At 43.4% G+C, this 22,445-nt stretch overlaps 1 protein-coding gene across 1 annotated transcript in view; it reads right to left on the bottom strand.

Moving 5' to 3' along the window:
* The window catches only part of N4BP1 (NEDD4 binding protein 1), a 679,137-nt gene that overhangs the window by 115,649 nt on the left and 541,043 nt on the right, over positions 1–22,445 (bottom strand). The window lies entirely within an intron of this gene.

Raw genomic sequence — 22,445 nt, forward strand, 5'->3', positions numbered from 1 at the left:
GGTAGTCCTTTCTAGGCTTAGCTTGCATTTTCTTACCTGAAGATCTCACAAAGGAAGTTTCTGTTGGATAATTCCTTTGAAACCGTGGAACTGGGGAGACAAAGATATGTCTCAATTCCTGCAGTTCTTTGCCTTTGGATTAGAGGGCCTTAAAGAGCTCAGCTGCTGCTGAACCAAACATGTCTTTGTTGTCTAGAGGCACATTTAGAGACGGGCCATGAGCACCCTCCTGATGACAGATCCAGAGGCAGCAGCCATTGCTGAGGCTTCAAACATGTCATAGCTGCACTTGCAGTGTTTAGTGAGAGAGGAAATCTTGGCCTTAGCAGGGGAGTCAGGGAGCTCTCCCAATTGTTTGACCACATCTATCATAAGAGCCAAGGAATATTTAGCCATGTGCATCTGGTAGCTGATGGCTCTTACTGCTGGGGTGGCAGAAGTATAAACCTACTTCCTCAGATATTCCATCATTCTGCTCTCTTTATCAGAGGGTAGTAGAGATGCGGAGGGAAGCAACTTGGAGGTTTTGTCCATGGTCACCATAACAACTGCAGGATCTGCAGCTGGGGCTTTGTAGAGAAAGGGTGCGTCCTCAGGCACCTTGTAGAATCTATCTGGATGCTTGGGTGCTGGAGGCTGTGAATTTTTAGATGCAGCAATGAATGCATCCAGAAAGGCAAGGTGTACAGGGGGCACAGCAGAAGGGCTAGGAGACTAACTGGAGTAATTCACAGTATCTCTTTTGGGTCTTAGTGACTTGACTGCTGTCCCACTTGGTTTTGTATTTTTGTGATCGTCTCACCAAAGGTGAGATCCTCACTTGGGGAGTCTGTGCTGTTGGACTCCTCCTCTGGGGAGACATACCCCACAGAAGAAAACATTTGGGAAGAGTAGGTAAGGGATTCATCTTCACATGAATCCTCTTCTGCTGAGGGGTCGTTGGGGGCAGGTCCCTTGGGGGTAGAGGCCATAGGGGCCTGGGAAGGAGTCGGGCCCTGATGTAAGAGGAATGCGTTAAGAAGGTCTTGAGTGAAGGACTGCCAATCTGGAGGCTGTTTGACGGCCGAAGACAGGGGCTGAGAATACATTTTGTTTTTTTGTTTTCTCAACTCATGTATATGGTGGAGGGTAGGAGGGCCTGATGCCAGCCGGCACTCCACAACGTCAGAATCTATGTCTTCCTGTACGATGATTTGGGAGACCCCATGCAGACCCTCAGAAATAATGAGCCTATGTCCCCCCTTGGTGACTGAATTGGACGCCTGAGACTCTCTCCGGGATGTGACCTCGGACAAACAGATTTCTCTGGGCCTTCTGCTAAAGGAAGTTCCGAGGACTCTGGCTCGAACTCCAGGCCATTACTAGCCAGAGAGGTACTGCTGGAGTGGAGGGCGCAGCAGTTGGTTCAGGCCTACTCTTTTTCTCCTTCTTGACTGTGGGCTCACTGGAGTGTTCTGACGTCGGATCCATCCTGGAAGCTAAATGTTTAAGTCTCTGATTTTGAGATATAATTTTAATGCTGCAAGATGGCTTCTAAGGGTTTTGGGAACAAAGGCCTGACAAATACTACAGGTGGTATTGTCGTGATTTCGGCCTAGGCAGAACAGGCAGAGCTCATACAAATCCTTATGTGGAATTTGCCTTCCACACCTACACTTGCCCTTCCTACCTGACATGTAACCTAAAGCAGCAGCAAACAAAATAATAGAACCCCCCTCCAGGGGTACTTATCTGAAGTCGGGTGTTGGAAAACACTTCTTCCAAAAAAGTGACGACCAGAGCTGGCAGTCACACAGGTGGCAGAAAAGTTCTGAGGAAGGTGCCTGCTGACATCCACTTTACACCTGACATTCATTTATGAGCGACTTTTGAGAGAGGCGCAGGACATAATGTGCTTTCTAGCGGTAGCATTTAACTTTTGTATAATGGCCGGACATACGAGAGTTCACCAGAGGCAAACTCCCTGATATCGTCAATACAGCTGCATATGAATAGAAGGACATCTGTTTTGCTTCAAATCTGGAAGCTAAAGGAGATAAAGGAAGACAAACGGAGATATCCGATAAGTGAGTCTTAACAGAACACTAGGCCAAACCAGCACTGAGCAATTCACACAAATAAGAAAAAAATAAAGGAACAGCCACAGTAATTGGAACCAGGTTACAAGAGAGACACCAAACAGAACACTTCTTCCATTTGGATAAGTAGAATTTCCTAGTATTGGGTTTCTTGGCCTCCAGCAGGGCCCTAAGCATGTCCTCAGGAAAAAAGGCGTCTATGATAGAATTATATAAACTAAAACTGTATTTCCCCTCATAGAAATGTCATGTATGTGATTTGGCAAAACTGCTTTTCTCATAGCAACAGTATGTATTGGTAAAACAGATGTCTCATAGTGTGTGAGAGCGATTTTTTTAGGAATAGCAAAAAATAAATAAATAAATAAATACTAAGCCTGCAAATACAGGAAGAAATAAGAATTTGCTTGCATGATCTACTGCATTTCAAAATGATAAGCTTAACAGAATGTTCTTGTGTAAAACAAAGTATTCTGTTGTTCTTCCTTCAAATTAACAGAATTTTGGTAATCATAAAGTACAGTTGTGTATAGGTTCATAGGCAGGTACTGGGCTATCTGCCCAAAGGCATATATTAGCCCAGCCACATTGTGCAGTATTCACCGCCCATTTGGTTAGTTCTCTAGGCCCTTGATCTAGCAGCTAGCACCCTTGGCCCCTATCTAGTAGAGCTGCTGGTATGATCCCTGGTGTGAACTTTGTTACCCAGCCACTCGTCAAGGTTCCTCTTGAAGAGTGATAGTGAGGGGCTCTGTCTTATGTAGATCGGGACCTTGTTCCATAGCAAGGGAAGTCTTTGCGAAAGGAATCTATCCCTCCAGCATGTTCTATTCATTGTTGTGCTGAGGTTTATATCCCTAGAGCGTGTAGCTAGAGTAGATTTGGTTTTGCTAAGATGGAGCATGTTCAACAGTTCTGGGTTGGACATGGCTCTGTATGTTAGACAGAGATCGCCTCTGAGAAGGCGGTATGCAAAAGAGAAAAGCCTTAGTTTTTTCAATCGTGCTGCATAGGGCAACTGTTTGAGGCCAGTAATCCTCTTAGTGAGGTACCTCTGTGGTCTCTCCAGCTGCTGGAAATGCCTAGCCAGGTACATTCCAATTGGTACACTTAACATAACTGTAGATGTTAGAGTGTATTCACTGTTGCAGTCATCACATTCGGGTTATCTGCTTGCAGTAGCCCTCAGTCGGCTTGATTATCAAAGTCTTGGGTCCTGTGTCGGTTGCTGTCTCATCTTCCGTGACGTCACGTAGTCAGGGGTATAAAGCATGCAGCTGATGCCATTACATCAGTGTATATATATATCTATATATCTATATATCTATATATATATATATATATATATATATATATATCTCTATATATATATATATATATATCTATATATCTATATATCTATATCTATATATCTATATATAACTTTATATCTATATATCTATCTATATATCTATCTATATATCTATATATGTATATATATATCTATCTATATATATATATATATATATATATATACATATACATATAAGGTTATACCTCCAACAAAAAAGCAAATACACCAAAAAACTTTTAAGTATAGTAAAGGAGAATAGAGGTATAGCCAAAGGAACTCATGGGGTTGGAGGGAGGGTAACCAGGATTGCAACAGTGAATACACATCTACATTTATGGTAAGTGTACACAACTGTACTATGTTCTTCGTGTTTCACTGCTGCAGTCATCACATTTGGGTAGATTCCCAAAGCTAAGGATGGGAGGAGGAATTTAGATAGCATTAGGACCAGCTATAAGGCCCTGCAAGATTGCAGTGGCAAAGCCACCTCTGGATTTAGAGAAAATTGGCAAATGGTAATGCTTGGTGAAAATATGTACAGAACTCCATGTAGCAGCTTCTAGGATGTCTCTGGTAGGGACACCTCTGAGAAAGTCTGTAGATAGGCTTTCCATGGTGCTTATAGCAGAAATGAATACAATGGCCTATCCATTTAGAAATGGTTTGCTTTGAAATAGCCTTCCCCTCTGCCCCTGCAGCAAATGCCACCAGCAGTTGTTCAGATTTCCTTTGAGGTTTAGTCCTGTCCAAGTAAAATCTAAGTTGTCTGTGCACATCTAAGGAGTGCAGTATCCGCTCCTCTTTGTTCTGTGGATTAGAAAAGAAGGTTGGCAAATGAATGGACTGATTGAGAGCCACAATGGATACTACCTTGGGCATGAAAGAAGGATTGGTCCTGAGGGACACCCTGTTCGCATGAAAGATGATGAAAGGCTCCACTGCCATAAGGGCCTGTAATTCAGATACCCTTCTTGCTGAAGTGATTACTAAAAGGAAAGCTGTTTTCCAAGAAAGGAATTTTAACTCTGCAGTTGCAGCTGGCATAAAAGGGGGAAAAGTGAGTTTTTCCAATACAAAATTAAGGTCCCAGGCTGGAGTTGGAGCTCTCCTGGGTGGTCTTAAGTTTTTGGCCCCTCCGAGGAACTGCTTGAGCAGTGGGTGAGAAAAGAGGGGAGGTTCTGTGTTATAATGAGCTGAAATGGCTGAGGCGTGAATTCTGATGGAGGAAAAGGAAAGGCCCTTGTGAAGCATTTCAGTTAAGTATTGAAGAATCTGAGGTAAATTGGGCGCTGTTGTGGCCATCCCTTGAGCATGGTTCCAGACACAGAATCTTTTCCATTTTTCAGCATAAGATTTTCTAGTACGTGGCCTCCTTGCCTCCAAAAATTACATCCAACACTTGTTTACTGAGGGATGGTAACGGAGTGATTAGGTAATTAGCCAGGCTGCCATGTTCAGGGTTTGAAGCTGGGGGTGCAGAATCTGGCTTTCGAGCCGAGACAGCAGGGTAGGGGTCCGAGGTACGTGCCATGAGGCCAGCTGTGACACACTGCGCAAGAGGGGGTACACCAGTGTTGGCATGGCCAGTCTGGTGCAATCAGTATCGTCCTTGGTTTGTCCTGTTTGATCTTTAGTAGCACTCTGGAGAGGAGAGGTAGAGAAGGAAAGGCATAAACTGACAGATTTTTCCAGCTGAAGGACAGAGCATCCACTTTTCCAGGCTTGCTTCTGGGGAGTCCTTGTGCAGAATTTGTCCAATTGGTAGTTCTGGGGGGAGGCAAACAGGTCTATATCCGGGATCCCCCATTTGTTGATCAACATGTTGAAAATCTTTGGTTCCAGTTTCCACTCGTGTGGGTCCATGATATTTCTGCTTAGTTCGTCTGCCAGTGTATTTAGTTTTCCTGGCAGGAATTGAGCCTGTAGATGCACTTGGTAGCTCAATGCTGTGTTCCACAGAGCCATGGCTAGCCTGCAGAGGGGGTTAAGAATGGGTACCCCCCTGCTTGTTTATGTACAGCATAACAGTGGTGTTGTCTGTCTTTACCATTAATTGTCCTGGAAGAATGTGATCTTTGAAGGCTGTCAGAGCATTCTGTACAGCTAACATTTCTTTTTGATTGTTATGCAGGTGTATTTGACTTGGGTTCCATTTGCCCTGAATGCACTTCCCTGCCAGGTGAGCCCCCCATGCATAGTCTGATGCGTCTGTTGTTAGGGTTTGGGCGGCAGGGGATAGAGTGAATGGTAGTCCCTTGTTTTGGTGGCAGGCCTCTGCCCACCAAAGGAATTCTAAACGTAGGCAAGGTACGATAGGAATCATTGCTTCTAGATCCTGAGAATGTTGACACCATAGGCTTTTTAGATACCATTGTAGTTTCCTCATATGCAGTCTTGCATATGGAATTAGTAGAATGCACGAGGCCATGAACCCCAAGGCTTGCAGTATTTACCTTGCAGATAGCAGGGTTTTTGTGGCCACTAGTTTGAAGTAATTGTCAAATGAATTTGTTTGTCTGGCGTGAGGAAAGCCATCTGGGAAGTTGTGTTCAAGCTTGCTCCTAGAAATATAATTTGTTGACAGGGGACCAGATGTGATTTATTTTCTTTTATGGTGTACCCCACACAAGTTAAAACCTTTTGTACAAATGCCAGATGATTCAGAAGTATATCCTGGCTTTCTGCCTGAATTAGACAATCGTCCAGGTATGGGTATATTTGAATACTTCTTTGCCTGCAAAATGCAATGACTGAAGCTAGGTAGTTTGTGAATACCCTTGGGTGCAGTAGATAAGCCAAAGGGCAGTGCAGAGAACTGATAGTGCATGCAGGATTCTTTGAAGCGTAGGTATTTTCTGCAAGATTCCTTACTGGGATGTGCAGGTTGGCTTCCTTTAAATCCAGTGTTGCCAACCAGACATCTTTGCCTATCATGGGAAGCAACTGCTGAAGAGTTAGTATCTTGAATTTTGGAATCACCAAAAAGGTGTTTAGGATAGACAGGTCCAGGATAGGACACCATGAGTTGTCTTTTTCTGGGTACCAGGACAAGACTTGAGTAGAACCCTTGCCCTTTTTCCTCTTCTGGTACAGTCTGAATAGCCTTTAATCTTAAGAGAGAGAGAGTACTTGCTTTTGAGTCTCTGCCCACTGATTTGGGGGTAGATTTGGCCAAGTGTCTGGGGAAGGTAGTGTGTGGAAGTGAAATCTGTATCCTTGGGAAACTGTTTAGAACCCATTTGTTCTGGGTAATGAGTTCCCAGTTTTTTGCTTGCAGAACAATTTTTCCCCCTAAAGGAGCAGTCAGTTGAGAAGTGCTTGGAAGTTTTAAAGTTAAGTCACTGAGTACAGCTTACCATAGGGGGGAGTCTTACTACTCCCTGATTTGGAAGTGGGAGCCCCCCACTGCTTAGTCCTGTGCATACCCTGGGACTGAAGCCTGGGTGTTCTGCTGGTTCTGGGTTTGAACTGAGAAGGCCTGGAAGTGGCAGGAAAGGACCAATTTTTTGAGGGCCAATGCCTAATAAATCTAGGAGACTGCACTTGTAAGAAATCGTTAACAGTTTGCATAGACTTAGCTTTTTCCTACATCTTTTTAAGAACTTCTGCTTTGCCGCCAAACAGGCAGTCCTGATTTAAGGGAGCATCCAGCAGTTTAGTTTTAACATCATCTGGCAAAGATTGCTCCTTAAGCCAAGCATGCCTTCTAAGTACAGACCCGGTGACAGCAGCCCTGCAAGATGCCTCTAGTGAATCAAAACCACATTGCAAAGTATGTTTTCCAACCTGTTCAGCAGAATGCTTTAAATCCTGTAAATCCTTATTTTCAGTACAATCAGGAATCAACATAATTTTCTGTTTAAGCAATCCAATAATATGCTGCTGATACTTTAACATATGAAACTGGCAATTTAAGGCCCTGATGGCGAAGGTTATAGAGGTGCATACCTTCTTACCCCATCTATCCAGGGCCCTGGAATCCCTATCAGAGGGGGTAGGGTTTTTGGCAGTAGTAGCCTTAATGCCCTTGGGTCCCTGTGAAATGGTCTCAGGGTCCGCAGTAGGATTTTTAAAAAGGAACTTATGAGAAACAGGAACCCTGTAATATCTATCAGGTTTTCTGGGAGAAAGAGGTAAAGAGTTAGGGGCCAAGCTAGATTCCGGAAAGGCATAGTCAACAATGTCCAGCACAGGAGGGATAGCTAAAGGCCTGTGTTGGGGCAGGAGTAAGAAATCCCTAAGCCTCTTTTTAGAATCAGAGTAATCCTGCCTTTCCCAGTGAAAATGTTCTCTAAGAGTATGCAAGGTTTCACCAAAAGATAAATCCTCTGGGGGTGAAGCAGTGGGACTAGTATCCTCTGCATCAGAATCCTCATAGGTAGATAAGGGTAAATCCTGGTCATCGGTGGAGACAAAAAATCCTAGTCAGAAGTATCATAAGCAAATTCAGTCCTAGGTCTCTTAGAGGGGGAAGGCTGGCTTCCCCGGATTAAAGTAATAAGGTCTTCAGCCATTCTTATTTGTTTTTTAGGCATAGAGGTCTGACCATGTGGTCTGGACGTCGGTTTCCTAGACGTGGTTCGAGTTTTAGGTCTAGAAGAAGATGGCGTCGGTTTAATATGCAAGTCAGTAGGCCTGAACACACCCTCAGAAGCCGGTGCCTGCACAGCGGCTTCGGACCCATCCAAGGTAGAGACATCCGCAGGTTCTACAGTTGAAGCATCTTGTGGCATACTGGACTCCGAATGGGTCTCAGTAGAGGACTGCGAATCTGAAGTAGCAGGTATCAGGGGCTGCGAAAGCGCCTCACTGAGTACCGGCGAACTGGCAACTAGCTTAGGAGAAGCGTCGTCGCCAGTTTTTGACCTAGGCTGCCTGTCTCTATCTTTGCATTTTTTCGGAATGTTGGTAGTCGGATGGCTTACCGAAGACATATCTGGACAATTGAACCGAGTACCAAAATACTCAGAAGCGAAAATGTACCGACGACAAATAGTTTGTGGCTTAAATAAGGCACAAAACCGACAGTGAAGCACGTCGTGGTCAGGGCCTAGGCAAGGAATACAGTACGAATGAAAATCTTTATGAGGTATTTGCTTTCAACAAGAAATACAATTATTGACTTTTACCGACATCGGTTTAGAGCAAGAAAAAGTTTCCCCAGTGGGTACCTTAGCTTTAGGTGAAGACTTCAGTTCTGAAATTCGAAAATGAAAATTTCAGGAGTCGGCTGACTGGCACTTCCAAACTGCTTCTGCTTCAGGCACCATATGGCAAGAAAGACTGATGTAATGGCATCAGCTGCATGCTTTATACCCTTGACTACCTGAAGTCAAGGAAGATGAGACAGCAACCGACGCAGGACCCAAGACTTTGATAATCAGGCCGACTGAGGGCTACTGCAGATAACCCAAATGTGATGACTGCAGTAGTGAAATACGAAGAACATCAGTGTGATATACTTTTAGAACAGCATGTGATACACTGGCTTAAGAGAGAATGTGTTTGTGTGGAACAAAAAATAATATAATGTTTTTGTAACAAATGGCATTAACAATAGAGGCTTGTTGAAATATCCTAAACAGTTGAATGTACACAGATATTCAAGCTAAAGGGAAGAAAAAGTTACAAATATCCTATCAATGAAAGGACATTTCGGCATGCTGAGAACTGGTTTTCTCTGGGTGAGCATGGCTAACAGCAGAAAAAGTTACAGCCAACATTTGCAAAAGAAAATTTCAGCTTGCTGTAGGAGCTGGTTCTCTCTGGATGAGATAAGAATACAGAAAAAGAAGGCTTCACTACAGGAAAATAATGTTTTCAAGGACAGTCTTGAAACTATAAAAGTGGTTGCAGAATACTTTTTGGTGGACAGTTTGTAATCCAAGTCAGCTGAGAAGTGCAGTGTGTCTGACAGTATTCTATCTATATTATAAAGAAAATGTAATTAATGTCACAATAGTGCTTTGTCAGCTTGTTTCAATAAATCTATCAGCAATTACGAATATACAGTTGTACACTCTGCATATATTCACAGCAAGAGGTTCTCCCGTTCGATTCTCGGCTGGAGTGCAGGGAGTGCCTTCTGTGTGGAGTCTGCATGTCCTCCCCGCAGTTGGGTGGGCATTCGAAAGACATGCGCAAATGGGCGTGCCTTTGTTGAAGTTGACCGTCGAGCTGGCACCTCGGCGTTCATGAAAATCTACTGCCAATCATTAGCAGACCGGAGTTCTGCTGTGGCGACCCCTAACTGGGAAAAGCTGAAAGACAACAACAACACTCTGTGTACATGCTGTTAATTCAATTTAACAGTCTATGTGGAATCAAAATCCTATTACCCCACAATGTCAGTTGAAGAGTGGACAGGTGGGGATGGATAAGAAATCCCTTGTCTTGTGTCAGTAGGTCCTTCCTGTGAGATAATCTGTGATGACTGCCTTTGGCTAAATGTAGAATAATTGGGAACCAATGCTGTTGAGAGAGTCACAAGATTTTGGGAGCTTCCTGTTGAATTTTAAACAGGACGTCTGGAATGAGAGGAAGGGGAGGGAATGCATAAAGAAACATCCTCTTCCAAGAAAAATAGAGGGCATCCACCTTCCACAACAGGGGACCTGGGACACTGGCACAAAACAGAGGAAGCTGTCTGTTCTGAGGGGAGGCAAATAGATCTACTTGAGGAGTACCCCATCAGTAGACAATGTCCAGAAATACATCCCTGTGCCATGTGAAGTATCCACCCATGGGTTGAGTTAAATATCTGCTCAGAGTGCATGGCATAATGTTTTGACCTGAGGGAATGTAAACTGCCTGAAGAGTCGCTTGATACTAGATAGCAAGATCCCATACCAGCAGTGCCAATCAGCAAGATCTTGCCCCCCCCCCCCATTTGCTGATATACCACATCACTGTAGTATTGCCTGTAAATACCTTGAGAGGTCTTACACAGAAAAGAGGATGAAAAGCCCGAAGAGCCAGCAAAAGTGCTCTTATCTCTCCGATATTAATGGGCTCCTTCTGTTGAAGAGGTGACCACACCACTGTACCTTTAGGGAGCCAAAAACTGCCCCCCATCCCACATCTGAAGAGTCTGTGAACAGTTCCTAAGAGGGAAGAGGGGGTGAAAATGGAGCCCTGTATTTAGAGACAAGTGCTGGACCTACCAGTGAAGTTCCGTCTTGCGACAAAGAGGAGGAGGAACAACAAAAATCTATGGGATGTGCATGTTGAAGCTAAACTGACTTCAGGAACCACTGACATTTTCTCATGTGGAGTTTGGCAAGACGGAGCATACAGATGGTAGATGCCATGAAACCCAGAGGTCTCAGAATCTCCTTGGCTGTAATGGAGGCCAGAGGAAGGAGAGTTTGAAAGAAGGAAATGAGAGTTAAGGTCTTGGGAGGAGGAGGCAGGGATGCCAGCACAGGCACCATCTGAATCCTGAAACCTAAAAAAAAAAAACATGATAATGAGAAGGAGTCAGAGAAAACTTTTTGAAGTTTGCTGTGATCCCCAGGGCTCTGAAGAAGGGAAACGGCAAAATGAAAATTTTGCAACAGGATCTCTGAAGAGGAAGTCTGAATCAACAGGTTGTCCAAGTGTAAATAAATAATTGGACTCCCTGAAACCTGCAAAAAGCAATCACAGGAGCAAGGCATTTGGTGAATACCCTTGGAGCAGTAGAAAGGCCAAAGCAGAGAACTGAAAACGCCAGGAAGCAACAGAGAAATGCAAAAGCTTCCTGAAAAAGGGATGGATCGGAATATGGAGACACCCATCCTTGAGATCCAGAGACACCATACAAGTCTGAGAAAGAAAAAGAGGAAACAGAACCTGAAAGGACAACATTCTAAAAGTAGGCATCTTCAGAGACAATTCTTTAGATGAAACGGGGTCTAGTACTGATCTCCAAGTACCCTCTTTTCTGGGAACTAGAAACATTCTGGAGTAAAAAAAAAAAAAAAAATACCTTCCCCTTTGGGAAAGGCATCTCTTGAATAGTACCCACAGTCAAAAGTTCTCAAAGTACCTTTGGGGAAAAAAAAGGAGTTGTTCCCCAGGATGCTGAGGAATGCCCATAAAAGGGGGATGGGATTTCCACACTATGAAATAACCCTGGCGAATAACAGACCAAACCCAAGAATCCTGAGTAATCTGAAACCAAACAGAAAGAGAGAGAAAGGTGAAAAGAACCAGGAACTTGGCTGGAAAGAAACAGCCAGTCAGACAGCATCTGGTTTACCTGGAAAGGAAGACAGTTCTGAGTCCCTGAAGTCTGAGTTGCCTTAGCAGGAGGAGCCTGTTTGGCATTCTTTTTGCCCTTAGAAGGAGGGCAAGATTGCCTACGGACAAAGGCAGGCTTTATTGGCATAGTTTCTTTGAAATTTAGGAACAGGAGAGACAAAAAAGAAGTTATGTACCTACCATAACGTTCCATGTGATTTGTCCATCTCACCTTCATTCTTTACTGATGGGTTTGGAACCAGCCTAAAGCTCGAGGTCTTCAGCTAGCTCATGGCTCACTCCCTATTCCATGCTGCTGCAGGAAATTCCCCAGATCGTTTGCTGCTACAGAAAAACTAGCATGTAATCAAATATACTTGCATAGAGAAAAAAGGACTTATCGAAACCTAGTAAGCTGAGAGAAAAAGGTCAAAGACCATTAGGTGCCAGTTTGTAATCTCTCATTCCTCCAGGAGCCAAAAGGAAGGGGGTCAGGAGGATGGGATGGAAGAATGAAGGTGAGATGGACAAGTCACATGAAACGTTATGGTAGGTACATAACTTCTGCATGTGAAGTTGTCCTATCTCACCTTCATTCTTTACTGATGGGACAGCGTCCCTAGCACCATTTTCCTTGGGTGGCTGACGGGAGTATATTCTTCAGAACAGGGGACCCAAAGGAGGCCCTGTCCCTGGAGGCCAAATCTACTTTGTAATGAATAAACAAAGGTATGAGGCCTTGCACAAATGGTATCCATTAGTAGCTTAGCCCAAAATGCAGATGAGGTAGAAACAGCTCTAGTAGAATGAGTATGTATAAAAAGTCAAACTGCCACAGTAGAAGGGAAATTCTTTATTGCAAGGACAAAATGAGTGCTTTCATGACCTTCCAAGCCAGACTTAATAAAACATCCCATGCCTTCCTTGATATACATATACATACATATATATATATATATATATATATATATATATATATATATATATATATATATATATATATATATACTTTCAAAGTGATCAATCAGTTAAGACAAATATTTATATCAGATTTAATTAATTTAAAAATAGTAGGAAAAAAAACAGACATAAAACTGTTAAAAGCAGTATGCAAGTTCAAATGTGAATACCTATAGAACCAGCAGAAGGGAATTAGTGCTTTAAGGCTCTTGCCTTTAAAAATGGTTTCAAAGCTGTTCATCTGGTACCTGTGTTTTGTCTTTCTCTCTCCAGTAGAATGAGCTTTATTTTGTCTGGTAGCTGTTTATCTACTGACTTATAGATGAACGGAATGCAGTTCTGACAGCCACCTTGATAAGAGTAGTCTTTGCTACAGGCATGCCTTTTTTACAATCTGAAAAGGATACAAATAATTGGTCCGTTTTCCTGAATTATTTTGTCCTGTGTAGATAAAAACGCAACTGTCTGTGCACATCAAGTTGGTGAAGCATATATTCTGCCTTATTGCCACATTTGGGAAAGAAGACTGGCAAATCTATAGACTGATTCAAATTAGTGTCTGAACATACTTTTGGTAGAAATGTTGGGTTTGTATGGAGTGACACCCTGTCACTGTGTAATAATGAATATGGTGGTTTTATAGATATGGCTTGTAACTCCGAAACTCTCCTGGCTGATGTAAATTGTCAATAGGAAAATGGTCTTCCATGTTAAGAACTTTAAATCACATGATGAGGACGGCTCAAAAGGTGGAAAAATGTATTTAGGTAAGACAAGGTTTAGGTTCCATGGTGGTAGTGGAGGCTTAATAGGTGGTCTTAAAAGATTAGTGCCTCTCAGAAAAGCCTTCGATAGTCTGTGGGACATAATGACTGGTCCTTTACTTTCAAAATAAAAATTTGAGATTGCTGCTAGTTGTACTCGAATAGTAGCTGCAGCTGCTTCCTCATTAAATAGTTTCGTCAAGAACTCTTGGATTGAAGATATGGGTGCAGAATAATTATCAATGTGATTTTGTAGTGCCCAGACTGAAAATCGTTTCCATTTACTGAGATATAATCTTCTGTTAGATGTCTTGTGAGAAGAAATCAGGATATGCTTTGCTGTGCATGAAAGGTTTTGTAACCTGGCTATGTTTGGAATTGGAGCAGCCAAGCTGCCCTGTCAACTTTAGGGTATGAAGGGATGGATGAAGAGCTCCTGATGAGTGGTTCAGGAGATCTGGCACTGTTTATAAAGGTGTATGTTTTCCTCAACGTTTGTGTCTTATTGGATTTTTGCTACAGCATTTTGAATTTGTAGTACTGGGTCCAGAATCCAAGGCTCTTCCTGAAGATGGGGCCATATAAAGGGAAACCAAATCTGTTGAGGCCAGTAAGGAGCTATCAGGATTAATGTCCTTCCCAACACACTTCTGAAGAACTTTGAGTATCAATAGAAAAGAGGGAAAGCATAGAGGAAACCCAGGGGCACAAGTGCATCCCGTGGGGATTCCCTCGAAAGGGAGAATCAGGGCAAAGTAGCTGCCACATTTTGTGTTCATGGACGTGGCAAAAAGATCGCAGCAAGGCTGGCCCCATTTTCGGAAAATCATTTCCGCCACTTCTTGTTTCAGGGACCACTCGTGGGGCATTAGAATTGCTCTGCTGAGTTTGTCTGCTATCACGTTGGATTTCCCTGGGATGTGCATTGCTATCAGAAACTGTTGGTAGGAAGATGCCCACTACCATACTCTGAGAGCCACTCGACAAAGGGGTAAGAGATTTGGTTCCTCCTTGTTTGTTTATATACCAGACCACAGACATGTCTGTTTGGACTGCAATTGTTCCCAGTGTAAGAGAGTGTTGAAATGCACCGATCTCATCTCTAGGACATTGATATGCAAATGCGCCTTGTGATCCTGCCATGTGCCTTGGGCTATCATTTTCCTGATAATGGCCCCCCATCTGTGAGACATCCATGGTCACTGTGGCCAGAGTGGATGGGAGAATGTAAGGATAACCTAAGGTCACTTGATCTGAATGAAGCCACCAATGGAGGTCCCCTTTGCAAGATTCTGTTAGCATTATCTGATGAGACATCGGAAGTTCCTGCATGGACCACTGTATGAATAGGAGCCACTGTAAGATCCTCATATGCATCCGAGCCAGGGGGATCATAGTGATTGTTGCTGCCATCGTACCCAATACCTTGTGAACTGTTCTTGCTTGAACCTTTGTTTTTGAGTAGATCTCTTCCCTGTGCTCGTAATGTTTGTATCCTGTCTGGTGGAAGTTTTACTGTCATCAATATGTTGCCTAATTTTGCGCCTACAAAAACAGTATGTTGAGATGGCAATAAGGCAGATTTTTCGTAGTTGATAGTCATTCCTAACCAAGCATAGGTATTTAAAATGGTGTCCCTTGCATGCAAAAGTAGATGTTTGGTGGTGTTGGTTGGAAGCCAGTCGTTTAAATATGGAAACGCCTGGAATCCTAAACGTCTCAAGTTAGCCATAACCACTGCATACATCTGGTGAACACTCTGGGAGCTGTAGTGAGACCAAAGGGCAGGGCTTGGAATTGGAAATGACCGGCTCCTAGCCAAAAGTGCAGATGATTCCTGGCTGGCCTGTCCATTTTTATGTGGTAGTACACATCCTGGAGGTCTATAGAGCACATCCAATTGTCTTTTCCCAGAAAAGGGAGCATCGACTGCAGTGTAACCACCTGGAACTTTGCCTTTTTTACAGATTTGTTTAAATTGCTGAGATCCAGTATGGGTCTCTAAGTCCTTTGATTTCTTTGGAACTAAAAAGAACCTTGAGTAAGTTCTGAATCCTATCTGATCTACAGTGACTGGATGGATGTCTCTTTCTAGCAACTTTTGAACTTCTACCGCTGCTTGCTTCCTGTGACTGTGTGAAACATCCAGAATCCTTTTCATTAGTGGGGGTGGGATAGAAAAGGGTATGGAGTAACCTCTGGATATGGATCCTTTGTACCCACTTGTCTTTTATTTTTAGCCAGGCGTCTGGGTACAAGGATAAACGACCCCGACTGCCTCCAGAGGGATACAGGCGGGCCTCCTTTCAGGAATGCTGAAGGGGCTTGCCAAAAGAAAGATTCTCGGTCACCCTGGTTTTGCGGACCCCCTCTGCAGCGTGGTCGGTGTCTTCCATTACTTCCTCCTCCGCTGCCCCTGAAGGAGGGTTTTATTTATTTTACGGAAAAAGTCTGACTGGACACATGTCCCGGAGAGAAAAACTCCAAATAAAAAAGCAATACAAGTAATACAGCAAGATATATTTGACATGGACATTTACAGTTTTTACATGGTAATATCAGACACAAGTTGAATTACACAGTCATTGCATCTTTGTTCTGCGGTTATTTTCGGCTTTGGAATTATGTTGAGAAGTTAGGAGGTTGGTAGGGGCTGTGAGAATGTCCAGACACCACGTGTGTCTAGAAAGGCTCTCTGGGATTTTCAAAACCACATTTTTCCTCTCCTTTCACCCTTGGGAAAGGGTCTAGAAGGTGAGAAAATCAGACTCCAACAGTAGAGTCTTTCCCTGCTGTTCACACCTGGTCAGCATTACTTTGACAGGCCTGAAAAGTGACGAGCCATCGAAGGGGGTGTTAATGAAGAATGACTTGAAGGGTTTCGCAAACAATCGCATCCAGGAATGTCTCCTCAGGGCTATTCCTGAAGCCGCTGACCTACTTGCTCCATCGGCTGCAAAAGGGATAAGCCTCATGGATGAGTTAACCACTGAATTACGGGTTGAGAAGTGGGAAGAAACTTATCTGCCACTTCCACAGCTACAGTACCCTGAAGAGCATCTCCAAGATCTTGTAGATCTCTCTGTAACCTTGAGAAGTGAGTGAAGTAATTCAGGGACTGTAGCAAAAAGGTTGCTAAAGAGAACAAGCGCTTACCATATCCATTGTACGGGAGACTCTGTTCAGGGATGGATAGATGTGGATGTTTTTGACAACTCCTTTTTAGTGGCTGCTGCCGCCACTACCATAGCATCTATAGGAACGCCTTTAGTGAGAAAACTTTTGTCTTCCAGTGAAGTTATGAATTTGTTTGGCCTCCTAGGGATGGGTTCCACTTTGCCCGGAGACTCCCACATCTTTCAAAAAACTAATTCCATGAGTTCATCGAAAGGCAGAGACACCCAAGTGGTGGTAGGTCAAGACCCAAAAGCCTTCTGGTACAAGTACTCCTTGTCAGAAGGGTTGATGGCCTTCCAGCCGCCTCTGTTTAAGGACTTCCAAGATGTCTGTAAAGGAGACATCTTCAGAGGGCGACCGTGGGGACTCTCCTGATTCATCGAGCTCCATGTCTGATGTGAGTGACTCCTCTGGGGAATCCAAATGTTTCCTCTTACATAGTCTCTTTCGGGGAGCCTCTTCGGATGGGGCTTCCGGAGAGGTTCCATAAGAGAGGGCTTCACCCTCTGGGGCTTCCTTTGGCTCCAGGTCTCTGCGGTGTTAAGGGATGGGCTGTGCAGAAACAGATACCGGTGCCTTAGGGGGAGGAATGGGAGGATCTGAGCAACATGATGCCCATTGGGACAAGGCTCTCCTCATAGCTGCAAAAGCCCCCCTGCCATGACCTGAGGAAACCTCTGGCTCAGAAAAACTAGAAGCCCCCCCCCCCCCCGGCATCACGAGGAAAGGCTCCGAAACTGACATAGGAGCCAAGCTCACCCGAGTCGATGCCCCGGAGAGGCAAGTTCAGAACCGATAAAATCTCGGTCCAACTGCCCCCCGATCCGACCTGAGAGTGTCGGCTTCTAGACCCCTCAGATGGCACCAAGACAGTCAGAGCAGTCTGAGTCAAAGATGCAGATGTAGGTCTCAGCCCCGACAGGTCCATCTCTATCAGTTCCGCACATTCCGGCTCCAAGACCACATTTTGGGTTGGAGGAGGATCGACGTAGAAGGGGCTGGTCTGGTCGGTTCTGAAGCCAAATGAGTCATATATGACAACATTTTTGCCAGCGCCAGTGTCCTCAATAGTTTCTGCACCAGACGGTCCAAATCACAGTCTGAAAGATTCCTGGAAGAACGAGAGGATGGAGCTGGTGATGGTACAGACTGAAGTATTGGTGACCCAAGTGTAGGAGAATCTGGGTTCAACGCAGGTGAGCGGCTCCTAACTTGCAACACTATTGGTCCAGAAACAGATGGAGCCGGGGTGGTAGGTCTGACAAGTTCAACTGGCTCAGATACTTTTGAAACTTTTTTCAATGGCTCTGATCCATCAGAAGATGCAGATGATGGTCTTTTAGAGCTCTTATCTGATTTGCGAGAGGGAGATACTGACTTTTTTAAAGGGCATTGACCCTGATCTAGAGTTTCAGAAAAAGTAGACAAGTTAAGGATTGGTTTATTCCTTCTTTCCTGGAGGACCCTTGAACTGAAGGAATGGCAGCTTGAACAAGATTCTTGTAAATGCAGGGCTCCAGCTTGAACAAGATTCTTGTAAATGCAGGGCTCCCAAACAATAAACACAATCAGTGTGACCATCCGTAATGGACATTTTTTTTGTGAACACTTAGAGCACCTTTTAAACCCTGTCACCTTAGTCTCTTTAGGCTGTTTCAACATTTTTAAGCCAATCCAAAAACACACAAAGAAGGAAGAAACAAGCCCTCTAATTTAAATGGGCTAAACGGCTCTTGAAGAAAAACGAACTAACAGTAGAAATACTATTAATCCACACACAAGCAAATACACACACTTTGCTGGAAAAAATAACAGTCTGGTAAAAATGTAATATTAAAGCAACTAAACACACTAAATATTCATGAAAATGCACACACACAGGCTGTTAATAAGAAAAAAACTTAATATCTAAAGTGCTACATACTCTAAAGACTACGTAATATCTGAATATGTAAAACACTCTATAAGAAAGGAATAGGGGATTTGAGGTCTTGAAAAAACAGCAAACGCTATATTACTAATAGAAAAGCATTCAAGGACGCATAGAGGGAAGGAAACTACCAACTACCAAAAATACAACTTTTTCCAAAAGACTTATCATCTAAATTGTAAATATACAAAGTTAGAAACTGACTTAGCCAGAGCTAGAATACAATGCTCGATCCGTTCCAGCGGCAAACAAGATAAGAGGATCTGTTTCAAACTCATCTGTAAAGAATGAAGGTGAGATGGGACAACTTCACATCATGTTTGAGTTCCTGTAAGTCCTTCCTCTTTACCCTGAAGGGACTTAAAACAAACCAGCAGCAGCTTCCCTAAGTGTTTATCAAAAGAGAGGTATCCATCAACTCAGCCTTGACATCATCAGGCAATGGTTCAAGTCAAAGCCAAGAATATCTCTTCATCACTGAGCCAAAAGCAGCAGCCCTAGACGAGGCATATGCTGCATCATAACTACACTTGATGGAATGAAGCAGCACCTGAGAGAAGTCCCTAACAGGGAAAGAGCAGAAGTTTTACCTTAAGAGCTTGGGAGATCAGAAATAACCTGACAAGCCTGAGAAAGGACAGCCAACACATACATTGAGATATGGGTATGATAATTAATAGTGTAAAAGCCAAGGTATAGAACCTTCTTACCTAGCCATTCCATGGTTCTATCTTTATGACAAGGCAGTAACTTGGGAGAAGGAAGCAAATGAGAAGGCTTCTTAAGCACCCTATAAAACCTATCAGGTTTCTTGGGAGCAGGGGGCAGAGAATTGTGAGCTTTAGAGGCATTGGAAAATGTATCCAACAAAGCAGTCAAAACAGGAGGAAAAGCAGTTGTTTTTGGAGATTCCATCTGCAGCAACTCATAATACCTCTTATGGATTTCAGAGACCTGAGCACAATCTCATCTAAAAAATTCCATCATTCCGGAGATTATGTCCCCAAAAGAAATTTCTTCAAATGGAGTATCGGGACTGCTAGATTCCTCTTCGCCTGACCCATAGTCCAAAGGAGAAGGAATTTGGGAAGAGTAAGCAAGGGATTCCTCATCAGAGTCCAACTCTGCCTCAGATGAATCCTGTTCCATGGGCCTTTTAAGGGGAGTACAGAACCAAGGGTGGCTGGAATAGAAACCCGCTGAGGAGGTTTTAATGCCATTAAAGCATTAAACAAACCTTGAGTGAAGTCCTGCCACTCACTCTGTGGATCCATAGGAGCAGGAGAGACATATTTATTTTTTTCCTTTAATGGGATGTCTGCCATGTAAAACTTAGAAGGCTCTGACCCAGGATGGCACTCAATAACAGAAGTTGGACTTCTTCTCTAACTAAAATCTGAGGAATACCACTAAGCCCCTTGGAAAAAATTAACTGCTGTTCCCTTGAACGTCTGAAACAGATGTCAGCAAAGCCTCATCGGATGTGCTGAAAGCTGGATCTCTGCCAGACTCCAACCCAGTTGTGGCAGAGGAACCTGACAACAAAGCCAGGTGAATATCCCAGTTCTCACTGACCTCGAGAGAAACGTCTGGCAGAGGCTGGACAGTGGAAGATTCCGATCTTGGTTTCTTGACCTTTGTCTTCCTTAACGGCTGACCCTGAGGGCTGGAAGTTTCTTCCATGGTATCCTTAGTGAGAAGCTTAAGTCACCGATTCTCCAGATACAATGCAAGGAAGAAAGCTTTCTTCACAGAGTCTTTGTTATGAAAGCCTGACAGATATAGCGGGTTGTATGGTCGTAAGGGGCACATAGGCAAAATAAGCAATGTTTGTAATAGTCTTTATGAGGAATCTGTCTCATGCATGAGCATTTACCCTTCCTGGATGACATTAACGCCCAAAAGCAACCAAAAGTCAAGAAAAAAATGAAACCACAAAGGGGCACTTATCTGCAACGGCTGAGACACCAGCAAATAGGACGCAGGCATTCAGACCGATGATCGAGAGATGCGTCCAGACTGGCTGCAAAGACGTAGGTGTTCAGACTAACGACAGAGATGCATTTGGACTGGCAGCAAAGAAGTTCTGAGGATAGTACGTCCATACATCAAGTTTATGCCCTATGCTATGCGAGGAGCATATGTATGACATACGGCATACCTTAAAGTAACAGCAGGCTTTTGTATACCGTCCAGACGTCGGGCTACCCAAAGCAGTGAATCTCAATTGTTTGGAATACTGTAACCAGTGAATGGAAGGACATCTACAGTTCTCACCATGAACAAAAGCAATAAAACAGTTTTAGGCTTTCGTAGAGTAGCTTAAGTGCAACTTAAGATGTGTAAGAATTGGACAGTAACAAAAAAAATCAAGGGAGGTTACTACAACTGACAGACTAATACTCTTTATAGAGACAGTTAAACTAAGAAATCACAGTACTTAGAGAGTCATTTTATCTCAATAAATGTTCTTGCCACTGGGCACTGTATGATTATAAAGCTACATTAGGGAAGCAAAAACCTTGACTGTAAAATGAAAAAACACAATGACGTTCTCCATCAGCCCATTTTGTGGGTATAGCGAATGGCAAAACACTAATTACAGTGATCTAGTGGCATAACTGCAGAAAAGGTCAAGCTATGATGAAAAATATAATTTTTTTGGTTCTGTTTTTTGATTATGGTCTTCCTTTAAAACCCACAAACTAAGCCAAAGCAAACAAAACTTTTTTTTTTCTTCCAAATTCTCCTTTAGTGTACTCCAGGCTCATCATAACAATTCTGGAGAAGTTCCAAAAGCAGCTGAAATATGATTTTGAATATGGTGAAATGACACATTTTAATCCCCTCATCTAAATTAAGGATTAGGATAGCTGGAACAGCAAATCTTATAAATAGATTGCAAACACAGCAGCTACAATATAAAGGCAAAGTACAGTTGTGTACGCTTACCATAAATGTAGATGTTAGAGTGTATTCACTGTTGCAGTCATTACATTTGGGTTATCTGCTTGCAGGAAGCAGTCAATCAGCCTGATTAACAACGTCTTGGGTCCTGCGTCGGTTGCTGTCTCTTCTTCCATGACGTCAGGTCATCAGGGGTATAAAACATGCAGCAGACGCCATTACATCAGTTTTTCTTGCCCCGGATGTCAGGCGCCCCCCTAATGGGAAGCAATTAAATATAAAAATATAATGATATACCTCCAACAAAAAAGCAAATACACCAAAAAGCTTTTAAGCTTAGTAAAAGAAAGTAGAGGTATAGCCAAAAGAAGTTAGGGGGCTGGAGGGAGGGTAACCAGGACTGCAACAGTGAATACACTCGAACATCTACATTTACGGTAAGTGTACACAACTGTACTATGTTCTTCGTGTTTCACTGTTGCAGCCATTACATTTGGGTAGAAACCCAAAGCTATGGCTGGGAGGAGGAATTTATATAGCATTAGGACCAGCTATAAGGCCCTGCAAGACTGCAGTGGCAAAGCCAGCTCTGGATTTAGAGAAAATTGGCAAATGATAATGCTTGGTGAAAGTATGTACAGAACTCCAGGTAGCATCTTCTAGGATGTCCCTGGTAGGGACTCCTGTGAGAAAGGCTGTAGAGGTAGATGCAGCCCTGGTGGAATGAGGTCTAATCCCCGGTGGGATAGGTTTTCCACGGTGCTTATAGCAGAAATGAATGCAATGGCCTGTCCATTTAGAAATGATTTGCTTTGAAATAGCCTTCCCCTCTGCCCCTGCAGCAAATGCCACCAGCAGTTGTTCAGATTTCCTTTGAGGTTTAGTCCTGTCCAAGTAGAATCCAAGTTGTCTGTGCACATCTAAGGAATGCAGTATCCCGGTTCCTCTTTGTTCTGTGGATTGGGAAAGAAGGTCGGCAAATGAATGGACTGATTAATACCCACACTGGATACCACCTTGGGCATGAAGGATGGATTGGTTCTGAGTGACACTCTGTCCGCATGAAAGATGAT

This window comes from Protopterus annectens, chromosome 8.part1 (genome assembly GCF_019279795.1).
Source record: "Protopterus annectens isolate FY-2018-M chromosome 8.part1, PAN1.0, whole genome shotgun sequence".
Taxonomy (NCBI): domain Eukaryota; kingdom Metazoa; phylum Chordata; order Ceratodontiformes; family Protopteridae; genus Protopterus; species Protopterus annectens.